Source organism: Oncorhynchus nerka, linkage group LG28 (genome assembly GCF_034236695.1).
Source record: "Oncorhynchus nerka isolate Pitt River linkage group LG28, Oner_Uvic_2.0, whole genome shotgun sequence".
NCBI classification, from domain to species: domain Eukaryota; kingdom Metazoa; phylum Chordata; class Actinopteri; order Salmoniformes; family Salmonidae; genus Oncorhynchus; species Oncorhynchus nerka.
Genome location: NC_088423.1, coordinates 81,265,062 through 81,279,926, shown reverse-complemented (window position 1 = coordinate 81,279,926; position 14,865 = coordinate 81,265,062). Strand labels below are relative to the sequence as shown.

Here is a 14,865-nt window from a genome sequence, read left to right as displayed (position 1 = left end):
GGAATCTGTTCCAAAAACTTCGTAAATATCAAGGTTGCCAACAAACAACGCATATAAAGTTGTATAGCGGCAGAATAAGATACCGGGTAGGGAGTGGGCTAGATCATAAGGTTTTTCACTCACCACGTTTATTCCGAAAAAGTCTTTCCTCACTCTGGTAGCTTATGGACAAACATTAAGAATAAGCTACGTCGTGAGTTGATGTCTATTCGGCAGCTCGTTAGCTAGCTACGTGATCATGCTACTTTGTATGCGTTGTTTGTTGACAACCTTGTACTTAACGTTATTGGAAGAGATTCCTGTTGGAACGTTCCACAAATTATACCAACCCTACTGCATGTCAGATAATACACTGCTTACTTGGGCATTATCTGACATGACAACTACTTCTGAAAGTGGCCCACTGGTCCCGTTAGCTTTGGCTTTTAAATTAACAGTGTGAATGTGTGATGTACAATGTAGCCACGTACTGATGGTGCGGACATCCTGAATATAAAATAACTGGGATACAACACACCATCATGCTTCCATTTTCAATCACAACATTCAAAATCCCCAACAGATTAAATAAAATATTATTAACAGCAGAGTAATTGTATCATTATTGCAGTTGTCTTGCCAGTTCCATCAGTGACATCACTGAATAAAGCCAGTCAGCAGCAGCGAGTGATGATGACGCGTGAGAGAAGAAGGAAGAATGTGTCACTGCCAGGCCTTGCTAAATCATGGCTGAGGAAGGACACTCATTGAGAAAACACCCATGGAACATGTCAATTAGTGTAAAACTGCACATATACTAGGACATGTTTGCTGTAGGGCTAGCTAGCCAGTATAGCAAACCATGCGATATTTGATCAGGTGCATCCATATCATAATCTGACGTATGACGAGGGTAGCAAAGACGAAATATTGCTATCATTATGACATAACGTCGTTAGCTAGCTCGTTTTCTTACCTTATTCAAACGTCAGTTCGGTGCTGGAGTGTCATGTCACCTGCTCATTCCAATGCTGTCCTTTCGTAGCTGAGGTTGTGATACGTTTGTACAAATAACTGGCTAGTTTGTTGACAGCAAACCAGCTGAAAACTGATATGACAGCCTCGAAATTAGCTAGCCAAAATAGCTAGTATGGCTAGCTAGCTGCCCCCATGCAACACAGAGCCTGTTATCTACGGCATTTAATGTAGATAACTATTTTTCTGAACGACTCTTTGACTATACTATTAAATACTGACCGACAAACGAAATCAGGCTTTATAGCGAGAGGAATAAATAGTATTTACAGAACCAATAGACACCGAAATGTTTGTCGCCTGAGATTATGTCAATTTAAAAAACCCATTGGTCAATCTGCATCCATCACAAGTGCCAATTGGCTGGGCTTCAGGTTAGTCATTAAGTCCCACCCCCCGGGGTTTTCCCACGAGTTTGGTTGACGGGTATTGAAGAATCTGCGAATGAGGGGTTACTACTAGCGTTTTCAAAACCGTGCTACTCGTCTCTCTGGCAGACGGTCTTCCCTAGTTACCACAGCCACAAAGTCTTAAAGCCCACATATTTCTACAATGTATCTTCTTAAAAAGTGAATATTAACATAGCCATAACCTTAACCACACTACTAACTGTATGCCTAACCGAAAAGTAAAACCAAAAGGCACATTTTGGTTTTCGTGAATTTTTACGAAATTGCCCATTTGACGTTGTGGCTGTGGGAACTAGTGGTAGCCCTGGCAGACCCTGTACACTAGATTACTGATAGGGGGCGCTGTGTTGAAGCCACTGTGCCTCCATCTTGGCCTGATCTTAAAGTGATACCCTCAATATGCAATATTCCAGTCAAGAAAAAAGTAACATACCTTGGGAGTACTATATATAAGCATCAACAGGAAAGATGCTTATTAAATTTCATACCTATTATTGAAAAAAATAAATTGAACCATTGGTTGCAGAGGGATTTATCCCTGATAGGTTGAGTATTGCTTTCTAAAGCTGAATGTATCTCCAGACTTACTTATGCAGCCCAGCCTCTACATGTTGACAACAAAATAGTTAAAGCTGTTGACCATATGCTTTTCAACTTCCGCTGTAAAAATCATACACATTATATTAGGAAATCTGTCATTATGAACACATAAGAATATGGTGATTTTCCTACTTTGAATAATACTTTTTAAGATACATTGTGCTAAACATTTCTTAAAGAATCCAATTTCAATTTGAAATTTCATCCCTCATTATAACTTTTCCCGTTTTGGTGGCCTCAATTTGAAGTTACTTTGTAAGTAGAACATTGATAAGATTCCTACAAAATGATCTGCTTTTCATAGACAAGTATTCTTAGCGTGGTCGTTATTATATTAACACATTTCTTCCCCTCATAGGTATTCCATTTGGAACGATAAGGATATTTTGTATAGAAACAAGTCTTCATTCTTTTAGAACTGGTTTAATAATCATATCCTGCTGGTGAGTCAACTTTTTGATGCAGGATTGTTACTCAATTTTTATCTTGTTACAGAAGCATGTGCAAATATTGATAAAAGCAGCATGTGAATTCTTCATATTATATTTTGGAGAAATAAATTATATTTAATTAATTGTACACTGAATTGCTGTTTTACTTCAAATTAAAGCTGCAATATGTAACTTTTGGGGATTCTTTACATTATACTTGCTTGTTGCCACATAAACTGAAATTAAGCAAACTATTAGAATTTTAGCAACCAGCAAATGGCAGAGAGATATCTGCATAGTGCATCTTTAAAATGTAATAGCCTACATTAACATTTCTCTGTAGGCAAGGTGACATAACGTAACAAGCCGTTCTATCCCCACCATAGAGCACTGACACAATAGGACTATCACTGTTAGTGATTCACTGATAAAATAAGAGTCATTTTACCACTGAATCAACCCATGTTATCAAACATACTGGCACTTCCAGTCAGTCAGTGTACAATAGGGTAGGGTACATAAGAATGCTGATGTACCAGTTCAAATACCTGACTGTTATTTGATAATTAGCCAGAAAAAATAGGGTCACACACAATGGTGCTTACATAAAACAAGTGTCAGACCAGTTCCTTAGCATACAGCATGGTGTCACTTATCACAATGACTAATATGAAAAGAATGCTACCAAACAAGCTGCCTGTAGTAGCAGAGCAGGTCAGAGGTTGCTACTTATTGTGAATGGATAAAACAAGCTGCCTGTAGTAGCAGAGCAGGTCAGAGGTTGCTACTTATTGTGAATGGATAAAACAAGCTGCCTGTAGTAGCAGAGCAGGTCAGAGGTTGCTACTTATTGTGAATGGATAAAACAAGCTGCCTGTAGTAGCAGAGCAGGTCAGAGGTTGCTACTTATTGTGAATGGATAAAACAAGCTGCCTGTAGTAGCAGAGCAGGTCAGAGGTTGCTACTTATTGTGAATGGATAAAACAAGCTGCCCGGATTTGGCATCATTAGAATGTAAGCCTGGGTTCCCGCTGTGTCATCTCCTCCACCTCTTCTGGGCTGAGCTCATTACCTCTCAACCTAGAAAGAAAACAATTATTCACTTAACTCTAATTTACAGTCTTTGGATTAGAGACCTTCTTAAGCAATTTGAGATCCAATCTTCACATGTATGGTGAGGTATGGGGGAGGCATAGGAGACCACAGCATACTATACTGTATGTATAGGACATGACACTTTGTAAATTACATTTCTCATCCAGCTGTCTAAATGATCAAAGCATAATGTTAACATAGCACACTGCCTTCACACTAGTGTTGTTTTCAAGAGCCAGTATTAGACACTCCACACCTGTTCTTGTGATTCAGTTTTTGGTTAACCTGTGGAGGGCATGAGAGAGCAGGGTGAAATATGTGTTTAGCACAACCACAAATCTACTGCACAACCACAACTATCAAAATGTCAGTTGAGGGCTAAACGGAATGTGAGTAGCTGCAGTCTTTTTCAGTATTCAGGATGTGCTATCAATATACTCACCACAGCTCCTCTAGCGTATTGTTCTTGATGAGTGGGGCAAGAGCACATGCTCCTGCACTGCCAACACCATTGTCTACCAGGCTGCCATGAAACATACATCTGATAGTACGATTTATTCCTATGTTGAAGTATTTTAATGATAACAGGGATGTCTGGACATATTACTGGCGGAGAGACTGAGGTTAAATCGGTCACTACAGTTCTTGGGGTAGGAAGCAGACTACCCTATCTCTCTGAGAATGACAAAGTTGTTTTTATGCCTATCACAATGCTGTAATAATATATCTGTATTAGCTATTGCTATGTGAGGTAACATTGTACAGTATCTTATATGTTGAGAGTTGAAAAATATCCTCACTTTAGAGAGAGAAAATTCTGCTTTATCTTCAGGAGCGAAGCACTCTGTGCAGGCATCAGTTAGCTTGTTGTTGAATAGCCTTTCAGAGATATTAATCAAGATCAATAAAGGTTATTCATCAGGTTTTACATCTGCATATTTGACTTAGAACATTTACAGCCACCATAGCCTAGCTATAGGTCTCCTGACAGTGGAAAATAAATTTGGCCATACTCACGCAATCTTCTGAAAGCGCTCACACTGGATGCCTTTTTCAATCAATTTGCAGATTCCCTCATCTGATATGTTATTGTGTCTCAGGCTGAGGGAGTGAAATAAAAAAGAATTGTATTATTAGGCCTTAGTTTAGTGTCCTGTGTATTATGTTACTGGCACAAGGTAATGCTAAAATAATCCCATAGTGATTGCCATGATAAATACACTTACTATACAGAGTGGCAGGCAAGGCAGCAGCTGCTCCACCCCAACGTCTCCTACATAGTTGTAGTCTAGCTGAAGCCCCACAGGGTTTCTAAGGTGCTGGAGCAAGTAGGCCAGTGCAGTACACTCCACAGGGCCTATGTTACAATAGGTCAGCTTCAGGTGTTCCACCTCTAGCTTAGCCATAGTGTCTCTGATGAGCCACACGAAGCTCGGCATGGCATGCATGCTCTTCTTCTCCCCCTCCACGGGCCGAGGGATGGATTTAAAGTGCTTCTGCATGACTTTGGACAGTCACCACCTGCTTGGACTTCCTGTCCAGAGTGGTCCCAGGGCAGGAGAGGAGCAGCAGGCTATGGTGGTGCTGAGACAAGAGCCCAGACACAAAAGTAGCTGTTATTTGGAGGTTTGGGGTCTCTGCTGCCATATTGGCCTCCTTCAAAGCCCATTCTTGTTGGGTCAAGCAGTGCCCCAGACACGCTCTGTGAAAGCCAGGCTGTTGCTGCCTGTCCTGGGGCTGAAAGAGCTTAGGGATGGTGAAGCGTTCCGAGTTATTGTTCAGGACAATGTAGAGAGCAGCAAAGAAGCACTGCATGGTAATGTGCAGGAACTCGAATTGGTTGCAGTTAGTGGAGGAGGAGAGGTCTTTACTACGGACGAGGATCCCCATGCAGATATCTTCCTCGGTCACCCCACACTTCTTTTTTGTTGTTGTTATACTTTGTTTTTATTGTAGGAACACAAAGAAAGTACAAATAAAGTCAAATAAAAGAACAACAAAAAAAGATCTGGCAGTTACAGTGCACTTCATCATCATATCATCATATTAGTTACATTGACATCTTTGAATTAGACCTTTTCCACGTACGAAACCCATTTTCCCTAGTATTCTTGACCTCTCTCCTGTTGAGTTCTTAAAGCAAAGGTCATACGCTCCATGTGGTGTATTTCTTCTACAATGTCTATCCATTGTGTCACTGCGGGGGGGTCTTTTTGAAGCCATTTCCTAGTGATAGCCTTTTTACTGGCTGCCAGTAGGACCTTCAAAAGGTACTTTTCTCTATTGTTATCAGGTATTTCACCCATGTACAAAGAAATTAATGTTTGTTCTATGTCAAATTCCATCATTTTTCCAATGTTAGATCTTATTTCTCCCCAGTAAGTTTCGATTGCGGGGCACGTCCAAAAGATATGAGAGTGGTCCGCCCTCAATAGGCCGTATTCTCTCCAACAAGGGTGTAGTGAGTCAGTCTGTTTTGACTTCAGTTTAGGTGTTATGAAGAAACGTATAACATTCTTCCAACAGAATTCTCTCCGTGACCTTGAGTTGGTGGAGCTTTGTTGAGTCTCTAATAGAGGTCGACCGATTATGATTTTTCAACGCCGATACCGATACCGATTTTTATTTATTTATTTGTAATAATGACAATTACAACAATACTGAATGAACACTTATTTTAACTTCATATAATACATCAATAAAATCAATTTAGCCTCAAGTAAATAATAAAACATGTTCAATTTGGTTTAAATAATGCAAAAACAAAGTGTTGGAGAAGAAAGTAAAAGTGGAATATGTGCTATGTAAGAAAGCTAACATTTCAGTTCCTTGCTCAGAACATGAGAACATATGAAAGCTGGTGGTTCCTTTTAACATGAGTCGTCAATATTGGTACGAAGTTTTAGGTTGTAGTTATGCTGATCTAGCTGCCGAAGCACGGCATCATGGCTGGAACACAGAAGTCCGACCAGTGGAGGTGGGCTGCAGAGGTTTTGTGGCAACATCTACAACCAGACTGCTTAGAGACCTGGGAATTAAGGGCCAGAGCCAGCGTTCGGCAATCAAAGCTGTATCGGAGGCAGCAGAAGGCAGCAGTCAGTGGCTCTGGATGAAGAGGAAAGACCCCAGCTGGGCCCCGAAGTAAGAGGGCCAGGAGGTATGCGGTCAACAATGCTTGACTCAGGGAGGAGGACGCCCCTGCCATGCATAGTCCCATGGGATGTTGGCTATCAACAACAAGGCAACTCCTATGACTAATTGGGAATGGGACGCAAGCGTAGGATTGATCACCCTGTCGCTGGCCGCCTTTGGGGAGGCTGTATAGTGTGAAAGGCCGAAACACCCTAGGAACCAAAGGTACACTACTGACGATGCGCTCCCCAAATTTCACCACGCTCACTGTTCATTAACTCTTGGAAGTGCTTGCACAAAGGATAGTAACATCTCATCCTGTGTTCTTGGAATCTAGGAATTATAGGACTATTTCCCTCTATACCATTTGTATTTCATTAACCTTTGACTATTGGATGTTCTTATAGGCACTTTCGTATTGCCAGTGTAACAGTATAGCTTCCGTCCCTCTCCTCGCTCCTCCCTGGGCTCGAACCAGCAATACAACGACAACAGCCACCATCGAAGCAGCGTTACCCATGCAGAGCAAGGGAAACAACCACCCCAAGGCTCAGAGTGAGTGACATTTGAAACGCTATTAGCGCACGCTAACTAGCTAGCCATTTCACTTCGGTTACACCAACCTCATCTGTTTGAATGAATGTTTATGCGCCTGCTTCTGCCTACCACCGCTCAGTCAGATACTTAGATACTTGTATGCTTGTATGCTCAGTCAGATTATATGCAATGCAGGACACGCTAGATAATATCTAGTAATATCATCAACCATGTGTAGTTAACTATTGATTGTTTTTTATAAGATAAGTTTAATGCTAGCTAGCAACTTACCTTGGCTTACTGTATTCGCGTAACAGGCAGTCTCCTTGTGGAATGCAATGAGAGAGAGGCAGGTCATTATTGCGTTGGACTAGTTAACTGTAAGGTTGCAAGATTGGATCCCCCGAGCTGACAAGGTGAAAATCTGTAAATCTAAACGAGACAGTTAACCCACCATTCCTAGGCCATCATTGAAAATAATAATGTGTTCTTAACTGACTTGCCTAGTTAAATAAAGGTATATATAAAAAAAAGAAATCGGCAAATCGGCGCCCAAAAATACCAATTTCCGATCATTATGAAAACCTGAAATCGGCCCTAATTAATCGGCCAATCCGATTAATCGGTCAACCTCTATTCTCTAATATGTTCAACCATGTTTCATCAGTCCTCCTCCCATTTCTTTTTAATATAGTTTGTAGAATGTTTCTTTGAGGATTGAATACCCAAGTAGAGATTTGAAATAGTTTTTTTGTTACTCCCCAAGTTGTATGCGTTAGTGAATACTTGGATTAATTTTGGAGGTGCTCGAGGGTCAGTCACTTTTATCTCCCTTAAGAAATATTGTCGAACTTGTAGGTATCTGTAAAAATCTTGTTTATCCAAGCCATGTTTTTTTTACTTAGGTCCTGGAAGTTATCTAGGTTCCCATTCCTTATAATTGTACTGAATGATGTGATGCCTTTCTGCGTCCATTGTTTAAACCTGCTGTCCTGAGTTGCAGGGATGAAGCTGGGGCCGTATGCGGGCCAACTCAGCAGTTTGATCTCTCTGTCTAAATTATTTTGCTTAACTACCCTAAACCATGTCTTCAGAGAGAAATTAATCCACTGATTTTGTCTATTGTATATTTCTTTTACCATGTCCTTATTTCCCAAAACTGACTGTATGGGTATCTCTGTCAAAGTAGTCTCGATGTCTTTCCATTTGGATTCGTATTCTGAATTGCACCAACACACCCTGAGGTCTCAATTGGGCTGACACATAATCATCTTTTAGGTTTGGTAAGGCCATACCCCCACAGTTTTTTGGTAACTGTAATGTTGTATATCTAGTTCTTGGTCTCTTACTGTTCCAAATAAACCTTGATATCCGTTTATCCCATTCTCTAAACTGTTTAGGCGGGATTTCTATGGGCAGTGATTGGAACAAATACAGTAACCTTGGCAGGATGTTAATTTTGATTGTTTCAATTCTACTACTAAGATCTAAGGGAAGTGAATTCCACCTGTCTAGGTCACCATTTATTTTCTTGTTGATGTGATCGTAATTCATGCAATAAAGTTTGGGTGTATCTTTTGGTAAATTTACTCCCAGATATTTAATGAATGAAGAGGTCCAGGTGAAGTTATACCTACTCTTCAGCTCTTCCTGTGGGGTATAATTATATATTAGGGCTTGGGTCTTGTGTACATTAAGCACATACCCTGAATATGTTCCAAATGTTTGTAAAACATCCATCAATCTAGGTACACTTGAGCCTGGGTCTTTAAGGAATAACAGAACGTCATCAGCATACATGCATATCTTATGTTCACTGCCTCTTATTGTTATTCCCTCTAAGGTTGGGTCCTGTCTTATTGCCTGTACTAATGGTTCGAGGTACAAGGAGAAGAGCGTGGGTGAAAGATTACAGCCTTGTCTTGCCCCTCGCTCTAATTTTATCGTTTGTATCAAATGTCCATTTATCTTTATTCTAGCGGTCAGACATGAATACAGTGTTTTTATGCACTGTATCACTTCTTTGTTGAAACCAAATCTTTCCATAACTTGGAATAGGTAATCCCATCCCACTGAATCAAATGCTTTTTCTGCATCTAGGCTGATTAATATTGCAATTATCTTATTCTGAGTAATGTGGTCCATGACATGTAGTGTTCTCCTTATATTGTCCTGTGTCTGCCTATTTTGTATGAAACCAGTTTGATCTTCGTCAATCAATTCTGGGATTATGTTCTCCATTCTTTTGGCTATTATTGATGCATATAGTTTATCATCTGTGTTAAGAATTTGCATGTGATCTTTTTTGTTTTTGGGTCTTTTATTTTGAAAATGGTATTCTGTGCTTGTTGTTTCCTGAGTCTCCATGCTAGTAATTTAGTTGCCTTTGAGCCTGCTTCATAATATCGTTGTTTCAGGAACCTAAGCTTTTTCTCTACTTCTGCTCTATAAATCTGGTCAATTTCCTGTTTTACCTCTCATAATATAAGAGGGTCTTTGTATTGACTATGAGATCGTTCTAAGTTTCTTAGGGTTTCCTGTAATTTCAGCAGTTTTTGAGAGATGATGTGGCTATGATCTTCCCTCTAATAACTGCCTTAGCTGCATCCCACAATATAGCAGGATATACTTCCCCATTATCATTATTCTCCAGATAGATGTTCAATTATGTCTTTATTGATTCCTTGAATGCTGGATCATTCAGTCTGCTTATAGTATTTCTTGGTTTGCTATCAAGGTGTAGAGTTAGGTAAACTCCATTATGATCTGATAAGTCTCTCTGCCCGATCCTACAATCATTAAGCCTGTGTCTATCTGCACTGTACATAAAAAGTAGTCTAACCTGGAGTATTCAGTGTGGCAGGCTGAGTAAAAAGTATATTCCTTATCGATCTTGTGGGTGTCACGCCATACATCGAGCAGTCCTAGATCCTGCAGTATCCTATTGATATTTTTGGGAAACTAGGCTCATTTTCCTATTTTGGTTTGTGCTGTCCAATTTTGAGTTTAGGAATTGTGTTAAAGTCCCCTCCACAGATAAGAGTACCAGTGGTTTCTGTGGCAACTATTAATTATGTTAAATCTGATTCAGTGTCTTACATCTTCCCATTGGAAATGCCTGAGTTTCTCTCGGATGTGAACATTCTCTCGCCGAGATGGTTTCCCTCTTTCTCCATGACCCTGCTTGTCAACAGTGATCCATGGGAGAGCTTGCTTGAGTCTTTCCGCTGGTGATGTCGCCTTTCTCCTGGCGGTATACTCCACTGGGAAGCCCCTTGACTTCAGGTCCTCAGCCGCCTCGTCTGCATGCTCGTATGTAACCGGGCCATTTTCCAGAAATACCCGCATTTTTGCTGGGTATGGTTTTGGAAGCGAATACCCTTCTCTTTAAGTGCTTTCTTAATGGGGGTGTATTCTTTCCTTCTTTTCAGTATCTCTCCCGCGTAGTCATGATCAAAGAACACTCGTTGGCCTTGGAAGTTAACAGGCATTTTCCAGGTTGCATGTAAGACTTTCTCTTTGACTGAGAATTTTAGGAACCGTACTACTATGGATCTTGGTGGGGCGCCGCTGGGGGGTTTTGAGGCCAGAGCTCCTGTCCGGAGCTGCCAGAGTCTCCCTCCTGTCCGGAACTGCCAGAGCCGCCCTCCTGTCCGGAGCTGCCAGAGTCTCCCTCCTGTCCGGAGCTGCCAGAGCCGCCCTCCTGTCCGGAGCTGCCAGAGCCACCCTCCTGTCCGGAGCTGCCAGAGCCGCCCTCCTGTCCGGAGCTGCCAGAGCCGCCCTCCTGTCCGGAGCTGCCAGAGCCGCCCTCCTGTCCGGAGCTGCCAGAGCCGCAGCCCCTCAGTCCAGAGCCGCAGCCCCTCAGTCCAGAGCCGCAGCCCCTCAGTCCAGAGCCGCAGCCCCTCAGTCCAGAGCCGCAGCCCCTCAGTCCAGAGGCGCCCCTCAGTCCAGAGGCGCCCCTCAGTCCAGTGGCGCCCTCTACGAGAGTCTTCAGTCTGGGGCCCGCTGCGAGTCCGGGGTCCGCTAAGTGGGCCAAGACTGAGGTGGAGCGGGGTCCACGTCCCGCACCAGAGCCGCCGCCGTAAGAAGGCCCACCCGGACCCTCCCCTTTAGTCAGGTTTTGTGGCCGGAGTCCGCACCTTTGGGGGGGGTACTGTCACGCCCTGGCCACGCCCTTTTTATTCTCTATTTTGGTTAGGCCAGGGTGTGACTAGGGTGGACATCCTATGTCCTTTTTTCTATGTCTTGTATTTCTATGTCTTGGCCTGGTATGGTTCTCAATCAGGGACAGCTGTCTATCGTTGTCACTGATTGAGAACCATACTTAGGTACCCTTTTCCCCCACCTGTTTTGAATTTGTTCAGGGCACATAGCCCAAAGCTTCACGGTTTGGTTTTGTTCTTTGTTTTGTCGGTGTCATTTTTAATAAAGAGAAAATGTACGCTTACCATGCTGCACCTTGGTCCAGTCCTTCAGCCAGCCGTGACACCATGGATAAAATTGTAACTTACTGATAAAATTGTAACTTACTGATCTTGTCTGATTTCTTCGAGATCATCATCTGTCTACTCGAGTCCTGCGAAACAGAATGGTCCACTCAAATGGAACAGGCTGAAATCCGTCAACTCCTGTCTCACTTCCTCATTCCACAATCCCTCGTTCCTCATGCCGCTAGATTGTCCGCTGTAAATTATGGCTTTTTCCTAAACCATTTAATAACTAATCTATAAACATATTAAGTTATTGTTTCAACGTGAAGCATTTGCAAGTTCTCAGAAACTATTGTATTACTGAGAGCTATTGAATTATGAGAAACTACATGTGCATGTACCTTTTATCTAAAGGGAAAGTGAAAGTGACATGTCAATGAAACGTTTAGAATTAGTTTAAATCCAGGCTCTTTATTCCTTCTAATAGGCCTCAGTCAGTGGCGACCCGTTGTTCATGGCAGGTGGGGTAGAGACACACATTTTTAGCAAAACATACAATACAAATAAATAAATGTTATTTTGGTGTCACATATCAGTTTGCAAACAATGTAAAAAATGTATATATATTCTTGAGTTAATAAAGTTGCACACAAACATGGTCTTGGTTTTGTTTTCTTTAAATAATTCTAGCCCCTTGGGTGCTGCCATAGAGTAACATTAGAAGTGTCCATCCAAGAAGTCTCAAGGTCATTGGCCACAGATAAAAATGATGTCAAATCACTTTATATGTACAGTAGCTTTGATTGAACTGATCATGTCAACATACTTTCAAAATCTTAGCTAGCAGTCATCATCATGAATTAAGTCGACAATCTACTGGCAAATCCTTTTTAATCCTTCTCATATGAAGAGAAATAATGAAGAGAAATTATAGATAAAATGTATTGGTGCTCATCGGCCATTGGACATAAACATTACACAAGTTGGAAATCACAAATTCAACAATGAGTGGTTTGGAAGGAATCAGTGACTGCAAGCATTGCAAAGCAATCACTATCCTGCTATTCAGTGGAGTGGCAGTGTGGTCCCAAATCTGGGATTAATAAGGGGCTCTTTTCCAAGTTTCAAATGATGAACATTCAACATTGGCTATGCTGTCAATGAAGCATGATTTGTGCCACAGTCAAAACAACTGTTAACTCGGAACTGCGAAACCTGACATCAGTGAGTTCAAGACAACTGGGAAATCGGGAATAAACGAGCTCCGACTGGGAAAATACGTTTTGAACGGTCATCCAACTCGGAATTGTAAATCTGTTCTCTTTCGAGAGATACGGCCTGAAGATCAATTAAATCATCATGATTCGAAATGTTTTCTTTTTCAGAGTTCCCAGTTGTTTTGAATGCACCATAAATCCAGAGAAAGCCAGACTTTGATGACAAAATCTTCCCTCAAAGGACCACAGCGCCACCTTCCTGTTCAAGTGAGCACAGTACAACAAGGTGAGTCTAAAAATGTATTGTATGCTGCTGCATAAATGCTGTAATATTCCAGGGAGATATGTCTATTGTAACTAAGAACGTAATAATAAGTGTATGTTGTGTAGTAACATGTTAGTAGGCCATATGCCTCACCCTAATAATTTGGTATATTTACCTCTCTTAATTGTGCCTACTGTTTTGACTTGGTGGTACACATGTAGCCTATAACCTATTTTGGAGAAATGTAATCATTGAATATTGTAAGAGCTTTCATTGTCAGCTTATATGCCCCCTTTATTTATCCTACAGTTCTGACTTGGTGTACAGGGAGAACACTGTAAGAACGGCCCATGTTCTGAATTCTGTTGCTGTACATTTCAAAAGTGCTAAACAAATAGTTATATTGACTACGTCCAACCTAGCTCGCTCATTAATGTCTTAATCCCCTCATGCCATAGTTTGTACATCTCAATTGTCATTAGAAACTACATTTGTTTAAGCAAGTCAGACATAATAGCACTTTTTTTGTTTTGAAAGGCACTAAATGAGGCTGAATTAACTGTTTTGCTGCGAGACCACGCTCCGCTGATAGCCAGGTGTGGAAGTGATAAGATGTTGAGACAGCTTTATGTAGGCCCTAACAGTTTGTGGGCACCGTTTGTCACCGTTATAGTGCACTTCATGTATTGTTTAGTGTTGTGTTGTGTAGTGGCTTTGCTGGCATGTATCCCACTTTTTGTTATTTTTTGGCCTACCAAGATTTACATGCTAAAATTGCCACAGCTCTCAGTTAACAGTAAAACAAACAGTAAACCTCTGTTTCTGACAGAGGCATAATAATGAAGACTAGTTTATCTGATCAATTTCGTATCAATGTGGCAATATTAGGGGGATGTCTATAGCCTTATAAGAGTACAAAATGTATCCGATTACAATAAGTATAACCATTGGGGTATTTGTAGGTTAAGTTGAGGTTTAGAGTTTAGTGAATGATTTGCCACAAATTCAATGCTTTTAGTTTTCTAATCATTAAGGACTAACTTATTTCTTGCCACCCATTCTGAAACTGACTGCAGCTATTTGTTAAGTGTTGCAGTGATTTCACTTGCTGTGGTAGCTGATGGCATGATTTGTGTTAATGTTTAATTTATTTGCATTTATAAAGCACTCATTAAGGAGCGTGCCCCTCCACAACAACCCAGTGGCATACTGAAAAGGTCTTCACTGCTGACCTATGTGGGTGGAAGTCACACATTTTGAAATAAAAGAAGCAAGCTTTAAATCAAACTACAAACTGTAGTCCAGTCTTTTGAATGAACATATGCATATCTTTCAATCAAATAAATAACAGTTAGATCATATGACCATGATTCAACTTATGAAAAGCCTTACAGTCGAATGCGAAAATGACATGAGAACATTATGCAAATACTCTGCGATATCGCAGTGCAATTTACCAATTGTTGCTCACTATAGCTAACAGTCTGAAATGGCATCCTACCCCTGGTGGCACGTGGGCCGAATTTGTCCCACAGGGGATCTATATGGCCCCTAAATGGCAACCTTTTCCCCATAAAGTGCACTACTTAGGGTGTCATTTTGAACACGAACATAGTCTTCAACAATTTTCAAGTCAAAACCATCAGTTAGAATATTCTGTCCTGCACTGAGGAACTCTAACAGTTAAGGGGGAGGAGTGTGTGGGCCTAGAGAGGGGTCAAATTCCTCTGACAA

General features: G+C 41.2%; 1 protein-coding gene across 4 annotated transcripts in view; it reads right to left on the bottom strand.

The window, feature by feature from the left end:
• The window catches only part of LOC115119397 (ubiquitin carboxyl-terminal hydrolase CYLD-like), a 31,093-nt gene extending 29,742 nt beyond the window's left edge, over nucleotides 1-1,351 (bottom strand). For 2 of the 4 annotated variants that reach the window (XR_010461736.1, XM_065013178.1), the window contains exon 1: nucleotides 956-1,351. The gene's annotated coding sequence lies outside the window, so the exon portion shown is untranslated. The remainder of the gene's footprint in view (nucleotides 1-955) is intronic. The other 2 variants (XM_065013179.1, XM_065013180.1) reach the window with 1 other exon arrangement.
• Between the last annotated feature and the right edge of the window lie 13,514 nt (nucleotides 1,352-14,865).